At 45.5% G+C, this 15,000-nt stretch overlaps 1 long non-coding RNA gene across 1 annotated transcript; it reads left to right on the top strand.

Moving 5' to 3' along the window:
• Positions 1–5,890: 5,890 nt before the first annotated feature.
• LOC125525103 (uncharacterized) lies at positions 5,891–8,709 on the top strand. The gene is made up of 4 exons (XR_007291149.2): positions 5,891–6,405; positions 6,507–6,561; positions 7,614–7,773; positions 8,459–8,709. It is a non-coding gene; the product is annotated as an uncharacterized LOC125525103 (long non-coding RNA).
• Positions 8,710–15,000: the final 6,291 nt, after the last annotated feature.

The following is a 15,000-nucleotide window of genomic DNA, read 5'->3' as shown; positions in this document are numbered from 1 at the left end:
CTTTCTTGTTCCATTTTACTGAGAATGAGGCTTTCAGTCATCTTATCCATGTGGTATGATTTGCATGTCTCAAGTGATTCAAAATCAAGTGAGTCCAAATGGTCCATCTGCATGGAGTTTCTTCATGCGTATATACCAATAGACATGGTTCACATGTCTCAATCTTTTCAAAAACGAGTGAGTCCAAAGATCCATCAACATGGAGCTTCTTCATGCGTTTTATACCAATATGACTTACATGGCAGTGCCACAAGTAGGTGGTACTATCATTACTATCTTATATCTTTTGGCATGAACATGTGTATCACTACGATCGAGATTCAATAAACCATTCATTTCAGGTGCAAGACCATTGAAGGTATTATTCAAATAAACAGAGTAACCATTATTCTCCTTAAATGAATAACCGTATTGCGATAGACATAATCCAATCATGTCTCTGCTCAACACAAACATCAAATAACAATTATTAAGGTTTAACACCGATCCCGATGGTAGAGGGAGCGTGCGATGTTTGATCAAATCAACCTTGGAAATACTTCCAACACATATCGTCACCTCGCCTTTAGCTAGTCTCCGTTTATTCCGTAGCCTTTTATTTCGAGTTACTAACACTTAGCAACCGAACCGGTATCTATTACCATGGTGCTACTAGGAGTACTAGTAGAGTACACACTAATATAATGTATATCCAATATACTTCTGTCGACCTTGCCTGCCTTCTTATCTACCAAGTATCTAGGGTAATTCTGCTCTAGTGACCGTTCCCCTTATTACAGAAGCACTTAGTCTCGGGTTTGGGTTCAACCTTGGGTTTCTTCACTAGAGCAGCAGCTGATTTGCCGTTTCATGAAGTATCCCTTATTGCCCTTGCCCTTCTTGAAACTAGTGGTTTCACTAACCATCAACAATTGATGCTCCTTCTTGATTTCTACTTTCGCGGTGTCAAACATCGCAAATTGCTCAAGGATCATCATGTCTATCCCTGATATGTTATAGTTCATCACGAAGCTCTAGTGGCTTGGTGGCAGTGACTTTGGAGAACCATCACTATCTCATCTGGAAGATAACTCCCACTCGATTCAAGTGATTGTCGTACCCAGACAATCTGAGTACAAGCTCAACGATTGAGCTTTTCTCCCTTAGTCTGTAGGCTAAGAAACTCGTCGGAGGTCTCATACCTCTTGACGTGGGCACGAGCCTGAAATTCCAATTTCAGCCCTCGAAACATCTCATATGTTCCGCGACGTTTCAAAAACGTCTTCGGTGCCTCAACTCTAAACCGTTTAACATCACTGAACTATCACGTAGTCATCAAAACGTGTATGTCAGATGTTCGCAACATCCACAGACAACGTTTGAGGTTCAGCACACCGAGCGGTGCATTAAGTACATAAGCCTTCTGTGCAGCAACGAGGACGATCCTTAGTTTACGGACCTAGTCCGCATAATTGCTACTATCAACTTTCAACTAAATTTTCTCTAGGATCATATCTTAAATAGTAGAACTAAAGCGTAAGCCACGACATAATTTGCAAAGACCTTTTGACTATGTTCATGATAACTAAGTTCATCTAATCACATTATTTGATGAACTCCCACTCAGATAGACATCCCTCTAGTCATCTAAGTGGTACATGATCCGAGTCAACTAGGCCGTGTCCGATCATCACGTGAGACGGACTAGTTATCATCGGTGAACATCTTCATGTTGATCGTATCCACGATATGACTCATGTTCGACCTTTCGGTCTCTTGTGTTCCGAGGCCATGTCTGTACATGCTAGGCTCGTCAAGTCAACCTAAGTGTTTCGCGTGTGTAAATCTGGCTTACACCCGTTGTATGTGAACGTTAGAATCTATCACACCCGATCATCACGTGGTGCTTCGAAACAACGAACTTTCGCAACGGTGCACAGTTAGGGGGAACACTTTCTTGAAATTTTAATGAGGGATCATCTTATTTACTACCGTCGTTCTAAGCAAATAAGATGCATAAACATGATAAACATCACATGCAATCAAAAGTGACATGATATGGCCAATATCATTTTGCTCCTTTTGATCTCCATCTTCGGGGCTCCATGATCATCATCGTCACCGGCATGACACCATGATCTCCATCATTGTGTCTTCATGAAGTTGTCTCGCCAACTATTACTTCTACTACTATGGCTAACGTCTTAGCAATAAAGTAAAGTAATTACATGGCGTTGTTCAATGACACGCAGGTCATACAATAAATTAAGACAACTCCTATGGCTCCTGCCGGTTGTCATTCTCATCGACATGCAAGTCGTGATTCCTATTACAAGAACATGATCAATCTCATACATCACATACCATTCATCACATTCTTTTTGGGCCATATCACATCACATAGCATACCCTGCAAAAACAAGTTAGACGTCCTCTAATTGTTGTTTGCATGTTTTACGTGGCTGCTATGGGTTTCTAGCAAGAACGTTTCTTACCTACGCAAAACCACAACGTGATATGTCAATTGCTATTTACCCTTCATAAGGACCCTTTTCATCGAATCCGATCCGTCTAAAGTGGGAGAGACTGGCACCCGCTAGCCACCTTATGCAACTAGTGCATGTCAGTCGGTGGAACCTGTCTCACGTAAGTGTACGTGTAAGGTCGGTCCGGGCCGCTTCATCCCACAATACCGTCGAAACAAGATTGGACTAGTAACGGTAAGCATATTGAACAAAATCAATGCCCACAACAACTTGTGTTCTACTCGTGCATAGAAACTACGCATAGACCTAGCTCATGATGCCACTATTGGAGAACGTAGCAGAAATTCAAAATTTTCTACGCAACACCAAGATCAATCTATGGAGTAATCTAGCAACGATGGAAGGAGAGTGCATCTACATACCCTTGTAGATCGCTAAGAGGAAGCGTTCAAGTGAACGGGGTTGATGGAGTCGTACTCGTCGTGATCCAAATCACCGATGATCCTAGTGCCGAACGGACGGCACCTCCGCGTTCAACACACGTGCAGCCCGGTGATGTCTCCCATGCCTTGATCCAGCAAGGAGAGAGGGAGATGTTGAGGAAGACTCCGTCCAACAGCAGCACGACGGCGTGGTGGAGGTGGAGGAGCGTGGCAATCCTGCAGGGCTTCGCCAAGCACCGCGGGAGAGGAGGAAGGAGAGAGGCGGGGCTGCGCCATGGAGAGGTCAAAACTCCTGTGTTGGCAGCCCCAAAGTCCTCAAGTATATATAGGGGAGAGGGAGGGGGTGCGCCCCCTTTAGGGTTTCCACCCCAAGGGGTGCGGCAGCCCCAAACCCATCTAGGGTGGCGGCCAAGGGGGGGAGAGGGGAAACTTGCCCCCCAAGCTAGGTGGGGCGCCCCCTCCCCAAACCCTAGGCGCCTTGGGACCTTGTGGGGGGCGGGGCGCACCAGCCCACCTGGAGCTGGTCCCCTCCCACACTTGGCCCATGCAGCCCTCCGGGGCTGGTGGCCCCACTTGGTGGACCACTGGGACCCTCCCGGTGGTCCCGATACATTACCGATAAAACCCGAAACTTTTCTGGTGACCAAAACAGGACTTCCCATATATAAATATTTACCTCCGGACCATTCCGGAACTCCTCGTGATGTCCGGGATCTAATCCAGGACTCCGAACAACATTTGGTAACCACATACAAACTTCCTTTATAACCCTAGCGTCATCGAACCTTAAGTGTGTAGACCCTACGGGTTCGGGAACCATGCAGACATGACCGAGACGTTTTTCGGTTAATAACCAACAGCGGGATCTGGATACCCATGTTGGCTCCCACATGTTCCACGATGATCTCATCGGATGAACCACGATGTCGAGGATTCAATCAATCCCGTATTCAATTCCCTTTGTCTACCAGTATAGTACTTGCCCGAGATTCGATCGTCGGTATCTCGATACCTTGTTCAATCTCGTTACCGGCAAGTCTCTTTACTCGTTCCGTAACACATCATCCCGTGATCAACTCCTTGGTCACATTGTGCACATTATGATGATGTCCTACCGAGTGGGCCCAGAGATACCTCTCCGTCACACGGAGTGACAAATCCCAGTCTCGATTCGTGCCAACCCAACAGACACTTTAGGAGATACCCGTAGTGCACCTTTATAGCCACCCAGTTACGTTGTGACGTTTGGCACACCCAAAGTATTCCTACGGTATCCGGGAGTTGCACAATCTCATGGTCTAAGGAAATGATACTTGACATTAGAAAAGCTTTAGCATACGAACTACACGATCTTGTGCTAGGCTTAGGATTGGGTCTTGTCCATCACATCATTCTCTTAATGATGTGATCCCGTTATCAACGACATCCAATGTCCGTGGTCAGGAAACCGTAACCATCTATTGATCAACGAGCTAGTCAACTAGAGGCTTACTAGGGACATGGTGTTGTCTATGTATCCACACATGTATCTGAGTTTCCTATCAATACAATTCTAGCATGGATAATAAACGATTATCATGAACAAGGAAATATAATAATAACTAATTTATTATTGCCTCTAGGGCATATTTCCAACAGCCCGATGTACGGGCTCAATCACCCTAGAGGTTGTCTTCGGATCCCCGGACAACTTCCGAAGCGAAGAGCTAATCTTCGATATCGTCACCTTTCGCGGCGGCTATCACGCCCTGCTCGGACGAACCGCATTTGCTCGCTTCAACGGGGTACCACACTATGCTTATCTTAAGCTCAAGATGCCTGGACCACGCGGCGTCATAACAGTCAATGGAAATACGGAGCGCTCCCTCCGTACCGAGGAGCACACCACTGCATTAGCAGCAGAAATACAGAGCGACCTTCTCAAGCAGAACCTTAATTCACTACAAGAAATATGCCCGTTCATGACAAAAATATAACGACCATGGTTTATTGGTCATAGATCAGTGACCAAAATTGACGAATTGATCAAGGGCTGACCAGAGGGGTCCAAACCCCCCACCATTGTGACAATATCTGTCAAAAAGGTCATCGCCGCATCACGTTAATTGGTCATAAAATGTATAGCACTATCCATGGCCATATTTTGGGTCCACCTTAACCAAATTAATATGTTCATAGGCCCAAGTAAGGGTGAGTGAGTAGGCACGTCAACAATTTTGCCTCTGTGTCATGTATACATGTAATAATTTTGTTTATGTGTCAGCCATGCGTGTCAAATCAACCTACGCGTGCAGGACCAACATGGTATATCTACACCCGACAGGTGTTAAAAGATGCAAGGGCTTCGCTTTTATAGTTTTTTGTTCACTTTCAATTAAAAAACTTTAAAATTGTTGGAGGATTCAAATTTGCTTCAACCCTTTTGTAATTTTTTGAGGATTATCAATATTATTTCATATCCAAATAAAAAAAGATCTTTAGGAGTTGTGTATATATGGGTCATACTGTTGATATTTGTCGTTTCACGAATATTCATTTTTAACACGATTCCATTTGAAAAAAAAAATCAAAAATCAAAACCTTATGCAATATAAGCTGACCATTAGGCCCATATAATTCAATTTAGTTTGCTACGTAATACTTCCTCCGTCTCATAATGTAACCGTCCCATAATGTAAGATGTCTTTTGCCGTACATTATGAGACAGAGGAAGCAGCAAAATAAAATACTTTTTTTTGCCAACAAGAACATAATACCTTTTTCTTATACACCAGTGGCACTAGTAGTTTTTATCGAACCCACTAACTACTGCTAAATAGTTATATGCTCATGCCAACTCATTTTCTAATAAAGGCTCGCGCCATATGTCCACCAATTTTTCAGCTCGCGCCAAATTTCCCAGCCTATTTTTTCTGCAAATCGATTACCCGCGCGCGTCTTCTCGGCCCAAACCAGAGTAGCCCATGTCATATAAAATGTATGAAACCCTAACTCCTTCCGAATCCCCTCCAGCGCCGCCACCCCCTCCCCTTGCCCCGGGTCTGGGACTCTCCCACGAGGCCACGACCCCCTCCCCTCCTCCTCGTCGAGCCTCGATCTGGCCAGATCCATCCAATCCACACACGGATCTGGCCTAACCATCCCGCGGCTGCGGCGGCAGGTTACCAGGACGGCGGTGGGAACAGACCTCGACGGCGGCGGGTACCTAGAATCGCTGTTGCACCAACCGCGCGCGTCACAATGGAGGGCGGGGCTTGACGGATCACCGCCTCGCCGATGTGGTCGCTGCCGCCTCTGCCGGAGCAGCGAACGCTGTGCTTGTCGCTGGACCAGCGGGTGCTGGGTGAGCCGCGTCGCTTGACTGGGTCAACTCCAATGGCCCCGGCGTCGGCGGCGATGAGGCGCCGGACGATCGGCCCGTGTACGCGGCCAAGACGACCACGCCGCTCGCAGCCCCGTCTGGGCCATCCTCACTACCGTCTTAGAGTTCAGCATCGGTCAGTCTCTTTCTTTTCTTTCTGAGCACTATTGATCGATGAAGGTGTTTGTGGCTGCTCAAATTAATGTCTGAATGTGCCAAATCTGCTGCTATGTATAGGAACTAAAACCTGCTGCTCTGAAGGTGCCAGCGTCGGTGAGGGAATTTATCAATGGTGGGTTCAGTACAGTATCTGCTGCTATGTTATTTGCAGCCAGAGAAGATATATGTTCATGCCATTTTCTTAACTGTGTCACCCGTTTTCAGCTAGTGTACAAACAAACAAATTATAGGCATGCATGAGTAGTGCACGGACGCATGTTAGTGTATCTTACCAGAGATGGACAAAGTCTTTTTGTGTAATTATGCCTGAACATGCATGGTAAGAACAAAATCATGACTGATTATAGAGAGAGCAAGTAGATACTCTCATCACTGAGAAAAAGCTTGTTTAGTTGAGAGTGTTCCATGGGAACCCTCAGACAGTGTAGCAGCACAGACATGTATAATCAACTTCTCTGCACCAGCTGAGCTAGTGTCTTACTGACTTCCAAGTCATAAACAATGTCAATAATGTTGATAAGTGCCAGCTGCAAATAATCTGCAAACACCACAGCAGGCTTTCCCTTGTAGCAATGTCCTTTTATATTCATAATAATCCTTACCTAATCAAATTAATGTATCCCCGTATGCTAGAGGATGTGTTTAGTCAGGCCAGCAACAATGCGGAGCTACATAATTAAATAACCTGATCTGAACTGTGAGCACATGATGATTGTGTGGGTGCAAATAAATGGAAGTTGAAATGCTTTTGGCTGTGACTTACTATTCCTTAGCCTATATGCATGTCTCCTTAGCCTATATGCATGTCTTAGTTAAACTTGAAAATCATTGTTTTCTCCTATGATGTTATGTGATTCAGTAATAAATTAGTAGACTCGAATATTTCTTGTTTTGATCAGTCTTGTGGAAAATATGACCTTCATTGAATACTCTACTCTTTATATGTCGCTCAAGGGTTCCTCGTCGTAGCTTTTGTTCTTGTTTTTGTTCAGTCTGCATTTATATGTTAGTCTAGTTATTAGATTGATTTTAGAATGTTCATCCAACTTTTGTTGATCTAAGAAACATCTTGCATGCTATAGAAGTCATATTACCTAAACTTGGCTTGTAGTTGTCTCTATGAAAGTGGTTGTATTTTGAATTTTATCTTTTGGTTTGCTGCAGTGGAATGCTCATCACCACATAGGGAAGATCTGAACCAAGTGAATGCAAGGATTTTTTGGCAATGTCTAGCTCAATCTCACCTTCGAGAAAATGTAATATTTTTCCTCCGGAGTTAGTCTACACTATCCAGGTTGTATGCTACTACTGAGATCCCATCAAGGTAACGCTCTTCCCCCACATCTTAATCTGCAAGAAAAGTATAAACAAGATTCAAGTGAGTGGTCTTCATGGGGTTGCTTGTTCGTATGATTTGTTCATGTGCTTCATTTTGTAATTCCAGTCAAGTAAAGGCTAAAGAAACATGCTACCCTCAAACTGAAGTTTTGCAACCATGTTAATATTTAATGCAAATTGCCAAGACTCTTCTGGGAGGATTATGTTTATCTCTGTAACTAGCTGTTAGCATTTTCCTGTTCAACAATAAAGGTCAACATCACTACAGGAAATGGTTCTGATTGTTGCTCCTTCAATTCAAACTCATGAATTAAGTTAAAGTCTACATATGAGGTTGTGTTTCAGCCATGCATACTTTGTGTGCATGTGTTGTTTGTGCTGAGTTTGGTTTGGTGGTATATGAGCTGTGTTGTGTTGTGGTGCTCATGTCGGTGCTGTTTATTTTACTGTGTTAAAGATATATGATTCACATCTCTTCATGTTGGAAGTTATTAATGTGAGTTTTTTTTGCACAAAGTGTTGAGCTAACACAAGAATAATCTTGCAATTCCTGAAATTTCTATGGGAGCATGTCATAGTCTTGTGTTAATTGCTGAATGTAAAACCTCCATTTATCTTTTGTTTGCTCATATTTTGTGAGCTTTCTTATGTTTGATTGTTCCAATTACCAGGATGATCTGAAGCACTCAAAGAAGCGAAGGGCAGAAGAAGCTTCGTTTCTCATTGATGTTATGTGTGATCAACTAAAATTTGCCCATCTCGTCCAATCTTTGTAGAACTATGTTGTTGTGCGCCTGTGCACTTGTTGGGTCTTTTTGCTGTGCACTTGCACTTGTAGCATTATTTTGCTGTGCACTTGTGCACTTGTTGGACTTTGGACCTTGCTGTGTAGAAGAGTTAATGGATGATGTATTGTATTTCATGTGATGTGTTACTGAAATGAAATACACAATTTATTTGCAATATCGTATTCTGTTGTACTTGTTTTCATACGTGAGATATGCAAGCTTCTGAAAATAATGCATCAGCCCAAATAAATCAGACCATTTCAGTAAAAGAATAGGTATTGGGCCAGGCCCATGTAGGCTAGATTGGTGGACTGGGCTATGAAATTTATGATGATTCCATTTGGTCACTAACAATGCCACGTCAGCTCAGCCACGTGGCTCAAGCAAGTGGGTAGTGACCTTTCTGAAATTTTGGTCGTCAGTCTAGCTATGACCAAAATTCCAAAAAGGTCAAATTTGTTCGTTCTTGACGGCCAACTGTTGACCTTCTGAATTTGGTCAAAAAAAGGTCAATAAACAATAAATATGACGAATCAACGACCAAAATGGGGAGTCATAATTGACTGTATTTCTTGTAGTGTTCGCCAGCCGAGCTCCTGGACACTGTTAAACAAGTCCGGACTACTTTGTAGCAGGACAGCCCAGCTCGTCAAGAACTCGACTAGCAATTCGGCCTCTGTCCCGGTCCCAACCAAGCGGCGGCATTCGTACCGTGCGTACATAACTACGCACTCAAAATACCATGGGCATAGACGGAGGCATAACTAGCTTGTGATCCATAATACGGCTCGACTGCTCCTGGACACATATTCTTTCAATTCTTTTCAGGTTTATTTTTCGCAGGCTTCCTCTAACGACCTGACCATCAGTCCTCTCGACGGGATGGACACACCAAGATGACAAGAAGCACTGGCATACAAGGGAATTTCCAGGTGGTCTCTTCAACGATCACTCTACCTGTTTTCTGGACCCGCACGCAGCTCTCCCTTGGTTGTGGCATGTTAAATAGCCCAGTAGCTTAATGCACCACTTGTACAAATACGCTTTGGCGTATTAATCAAACTATAATGGAACAGTTTGCGGCCTAACTTTTGCGGCACTAGCTTACTACCCCCCCTTTTCCTTTTTGATAATCTTCTCAAGTTGCACCCATACACTTTGGTACGCTTCAATCTACCAGGGGCCTCATTGCGACCCATAATACGGCAACAAAGTCCGAAGACTTTTTACAATATAGTTCGGCACCCCGAATTTAGCATTATATGCATTGGCTCCGAATCATGTCTTTGGTCAATAGTTGGGTTGCCCGGCTCCCGTGCTTACTACCTTACATTCCGCTATATCTGCTAGGGTAGTAAAGGGAGAACTACTGCGATTGTGTCCTGGTTTATCCGGATGAGCACCTTAGTAGAGAAAGCCGAAAACTGACTATCATGATACGGCGAGAGCCGGTCAGCTCTTCGGAGGTTTCAAATCTTTAGCGATTTTTTTCGCATTATGCGACGAATCGGCTCTTACCCGATCAGGTGTTTACAGTACCCTAGTTCGGATACTAGGGGCTGTGCCTAAATTTTCATTGTCAAACTCCCATGGCTAAGTGAGGGTGATAAAGCCACATAGTCCGATTGCCTGGTTCGTTGTGCTAAACACCTCCTTCAAGGACCAAACAATTGGATCAAGAGTATTTACACTAGTAGTAAACAGGGTTTCGTTCGGGCCTGGCCAGCCCATTAGTCCCGGTTCGGCACGAACCGGGACCCATGGGGTGCATTAGTACCGGTTCGTGAGCCCAGGGGGCCGACCGGGGCCTCGGTGGCATTGGTCTCGGTTCGTCTGCACCCATTTGTCCCGGTTCCTGTCAAGAACCGGGACCAATAAGCCTCGCTACTGGCCCACATACATTGGTCCCGGTTCGTGGCAAGAACCGGGACAGAAGGGGTGCCTTTAGTACCGGTTCCAGCCACGAACCGGGACAAATGAGTTGCCTATATATACCCCATCGCCGCGGCAGAGCACTCCACAGTGCTTTGTTTTTTGCTGGCCGGCGAGGGGGAGGGCATTGGGTGCTCTAGCTCACCTCCTATGCACATGAGGTGTTCGATGAAATGCCCGAGCCACACTAGTTAAGCTTTCTCCTCTCGAAGCTCGACCTCCGAGCTCCATTTTTCCCGAGATTTGTCTAGGTTTATATTAGCGGTCTGTCACACCCCGTCCCCGTCTTCACCGCTGTCGATCGCCCGCGCCGATCTCGTTGCGGCACCACCGTGGTGAGCCTCTTGTTCTTATCTTCTTTCTGAAAGAAAAAAAATTCTTACTTTACATAGATACTTGTCTAATTTTCTTACTTTTGACACACATAATTATATATAATGCACGCAGATGAACCGGCAATGAATGTACGGTGACAGACACACCTCCGAGTACATTAAGGGCGTGCATGATTTTCTCGAAGTGGCTGAGGCAAGCAAGCAGAATGGTTTTATGTGTTGTCCATGCCCTAAATGTGGGAATACGAAGTCTTACTCTGACCGGAAAATCCTTCACACCCATCTGCTTTACAAGGGTTTCATGCCACACTATAATGTTTGGACGAGGCACAGAGAAATAGGGGTTATGACGGAAGACGGCGAAGAAGAAGAGTACGATGACAACTATGTGCCCCCTGAATACGGTGATGCTGCAACGGGGGAAGCTGTTGAAGATCAAGAGGAACCAGACGATGTGCTTGATGATGCTGCAATGGGGGAAGCTGCTGAAGATCAAGAGGAACCAGACGATGTGCCCCATGATGATGATCTCCGCCGGGTCATTGTCGATGCAAGGACGCAATGCGAAAGTCAAAAGGAGAAGCTGAAGTTCGATCGCATGTCAGAGGATCACAAAAAAGGGTTGTACCCCAATTGCAAAGATGGCAACACAAAGCTCGGTATCGTACTGGAATTGCTACAGTGGAAGGCAGAGAATGCTGTGGCTGACAAAGGATGTGAGAAGCTACTGAAAATATTGAAGAAGAAGCTTCCAAAGGATAACAAATTGCCCGACAGTACATACGCAGCAAAGAAGGTCGTATGCCCTCTAGGATAGGAGGTGCAGAAGATACATGCATGCCCTAATGATTGCATCCTCTACCGCGGTGCGTACAAGGATTTGAACGCATGCCCGGTATGCAGTGCATTGCGGTATAAGATCAGACGAGATGACCCTGGTGATGTTGACGGCGAGCCCCGCAGGAAGAGGGTTCCTGCGAAGGTGATGTGGTATGCTCCTATAATACCACGGTTGAAACAACTGTTCAGAAACAAACATCATGCCAAGTTGATGTGATGGCACAGTGAGGACCGTAAGAAAGACGGGAAGTTGAGAGCACCCGCTGACGGGTCGCAGTGGAGAAAAATCGACAGAAAGTACTGGGCTGAGTTTGCAGGTGACCCAAGGAACGTATGGTTTGCTTTAAGCGCGGATGGCATTAATCCTTTCGGGGAGCAGAGCAGCAATCACAACACCTAGCACGTGACTCTATGTATGTATAACCTTCCTCCTTGGATGTGCATGAAGCGAAAGTTCATTATGATGACAGTTCTCATCCAAGGCCCTAAGCAACCCAGCAACGACATTGATGTGTACCTAAGGCCATTAGTTGAAGAACTTTTACAGTTGTGGAATGGAAATGGTGTACGTGCGTGGGATGAGCACAGACAGGAGGAATTTAACCTGCACGCGTTGCTGTTTGTAACCATCAACGATTGGCCCGCTCTCAGTAACCTTTCAGGACAGACAAACAAGGGATACCACGTATGCACGCACTGTTTAGCTGACACCGAAAGTATATACCTGAACAAATGCAGGAAGAATGTGTACCTGGGCCATCGTTGATTTCTTCCGACCAACCATCAATGCCGAAAGAAAGGCAAGCATTTCAAAGGTGAGGCAGATCACCGGAAGAAGCCCGCCATGCGTACCGGTGATCACGTACTTGCTATGGTCAATGATTTACACGTAATCTTTGGAAAGGGTCCTGGCGGACTAGCTGTTCCGAATGACGCTGAGGGACGCGCACCCATGTGGAAGAAGAAATCTATATTTTGGGACCTACCCTACTGGAAAGACCTAGAGGTCCGCTCTTCGATCGACGTGATGCACGTGACGAAGAACCTTTGCGTGAACCTGCTAGGCTTCTTGGGCGTGTATGGGAAGACAAAAGATACAGCTGAGGCACGGGAGGACCTGCAATGTTTGCACGAAAAAGACGGCATGCCTCCAAAGCAGTATGAAGGTCCTGCCAGCTACGCTCTTACCAAAGAAGAGAAGGAAATCTTCTTTGAATGCCTGCTTAGTATGAAGGTCCTGACTGGCTTCTCATCGAATAAAAAGGGAATAGTAAATATGCCAGAGAAAAAGTTTCAGAACCTAAAGTCTTATGACTGCCACGTGATTATGACGCAACTGCTTCCGGTTGCATTGAGGGGGCTTCTACCGAAAAACGTCCGATTAGCCATTGTGAAGTTATGTGCATTCCTCAATGCAATCTCTCAGAAGGTGATCGATCCAGAAATCATACCAAGCCTAAGGAGTGATGTGGTGCAATGTCTTGTCAGTTTCAAGCTGGTGTTTCCACCATCCTTCTTTAATATCATGACGCACGTCCTATCATGGCAGAACGGTTGACAGTCACTAGCTATCCAACCAAATGATAGCAAAGAAGTTACGGAAACATGATATTTTACTATATTTTCAAAGGAACAATTGTATTCGTGCCCCTAGTTAGGTCACGCTTGACTGATTTGCCCCTATTTTTTCAACAATTGCGGTTTTGCCCAACTCACTTCACTCGCCTTGTGTTTTTGTCCTTCCGGGGCGGTTCCAACCAATCACGTTTCGCCACGTGGCGACTGCTCACTGGTCGGAACTGCCCCGGAAGGGCAAAAACACAAGGCGAGTGAAGTGAGCTGGGCAAAACCGCAATTGTTGAAAAAATAGGGGCAAATCAGTCGACCGTGGCCCAACTAGGGGCACGAATACAAAAATCCCATTTTCAAAAAGTATAGAAGTAGCATATTCTATCCAAACCCTTCCCTGGTGTATAATATCTCGAACAAAATTTATGGACCTTCTCAAACTACTTGATGAATTTGAATTACATAATAGGGATGGATCCCGATTCGCAGATTTCATCACTCTGCAGAACTATAACGTAAATCTTGGAAGATCCCTTTCCCTTCCACTTTCAGGTGCATTCTCCATCAAAGAACCTTTACTCTTTACTTGGTTATTACTTCTTTACCTAATATTAAAGGATGGCGACTTTCATAGTTCTTCATATGTCATTGCTTTTTTATCCGTTAATTTTGTGTTAACCTCAAGATTGATGGCTGAGATTTCTCTCCTACTTTTTTTCTCTCTCTTATGAGTTAGTTGTTCCGATGGCTGGAAGAATCCGATCGATCGATCTCATCTCGTTCACGTGAACTCCATAGGATCGATCAGCCCAAGCCCATAATCTCATCTGGCCCACGTGAAGGATGATCTGGTCAAAAACGTTTCTGCGCCTGCTTCGACCTGACCCATCATCGTCATTAGACAAAAGACTCTGACTTTCTCCTCAAAGGAACGAAGCTGCGGTTGATCATCAAGGGCATGTATTTGATCTGGACGGAGCTGTCGTGTTGGTCATCGCGCTCGACGGGATTCATGAAGACAAGGGGAAGATACGTCATCGATGCCGCCGCTTCACGCGACCAGCACTGTATCGATCCGCCACCAAGCTGCAGTTGATCACCAAGGACATGTACTCGATCCGTCGCGCTCGACGGGATTGATGTCATGCGGCACCCTCCTGCGTGATTATGCTATCCAACGCTCCTCATGGTGTCATCGAGCAATCTGTTTCTTGGGCCCAGTCTTGCTCCGACACGCAGTGCTGCTCCAAGCACTCGGGCTGCTCAAGCTCGAGGATAATCTGCACGTCACAGGGCGAGCTGCTGGACGACAATTTGCGTAGGGCGAGCTGATTGTCTTCTATGTGTCGTCCAACTTCCTCCTGGGCAAGGTCACGGATACACACGCCCCCAGCCGCGCTCGCCAGCCGCCGATGATGACACCCAAGAGAATTAGGAGAAGAAGAAAAGGACGTTGTTGTCGTGGTCGTCGGTGTTAGACTGGAGATTGTGATGCTGAAGACCGCTTCTCCTCGATGCTAAACGCACGTCCCTATCCATGCAGTATGACTGCGTGTGTGCGTCCTGATAGATAGGATCCCAACTGTATGTTGGTACAGTGTGTGTGCTCATGCGTGTAATTCTCTCTCTCTCCTCCTCCTCCTCTTTGTACCTCTAAATGCTGTGCAACATGGGGCTGAATACAAGAGCTGATTACTGCCTTGCACCCACACTAAATACATTCTTCAGTCGGGATGACTTTCCGTGGAC

Source organism: Triticum urartu, chromosome 7A (genome assembly GCF_056163025.1).
Source record: "Triticum urartu cultivar PI428250 chromosome 7A, HENAU_Tu73, whole genome shotgun sequence".
NCBI classification, from domain to species: Eukaryota; Viridiplantae; Streptophyta; class Magnoliopsida; order Poales; family Poaceae; genus Triticum; species Triticum urartu.
Note: the sequence above shows the minus strand (reverse complement) of the source record. Positions and strands in the feature narration are given on the sequence as shown.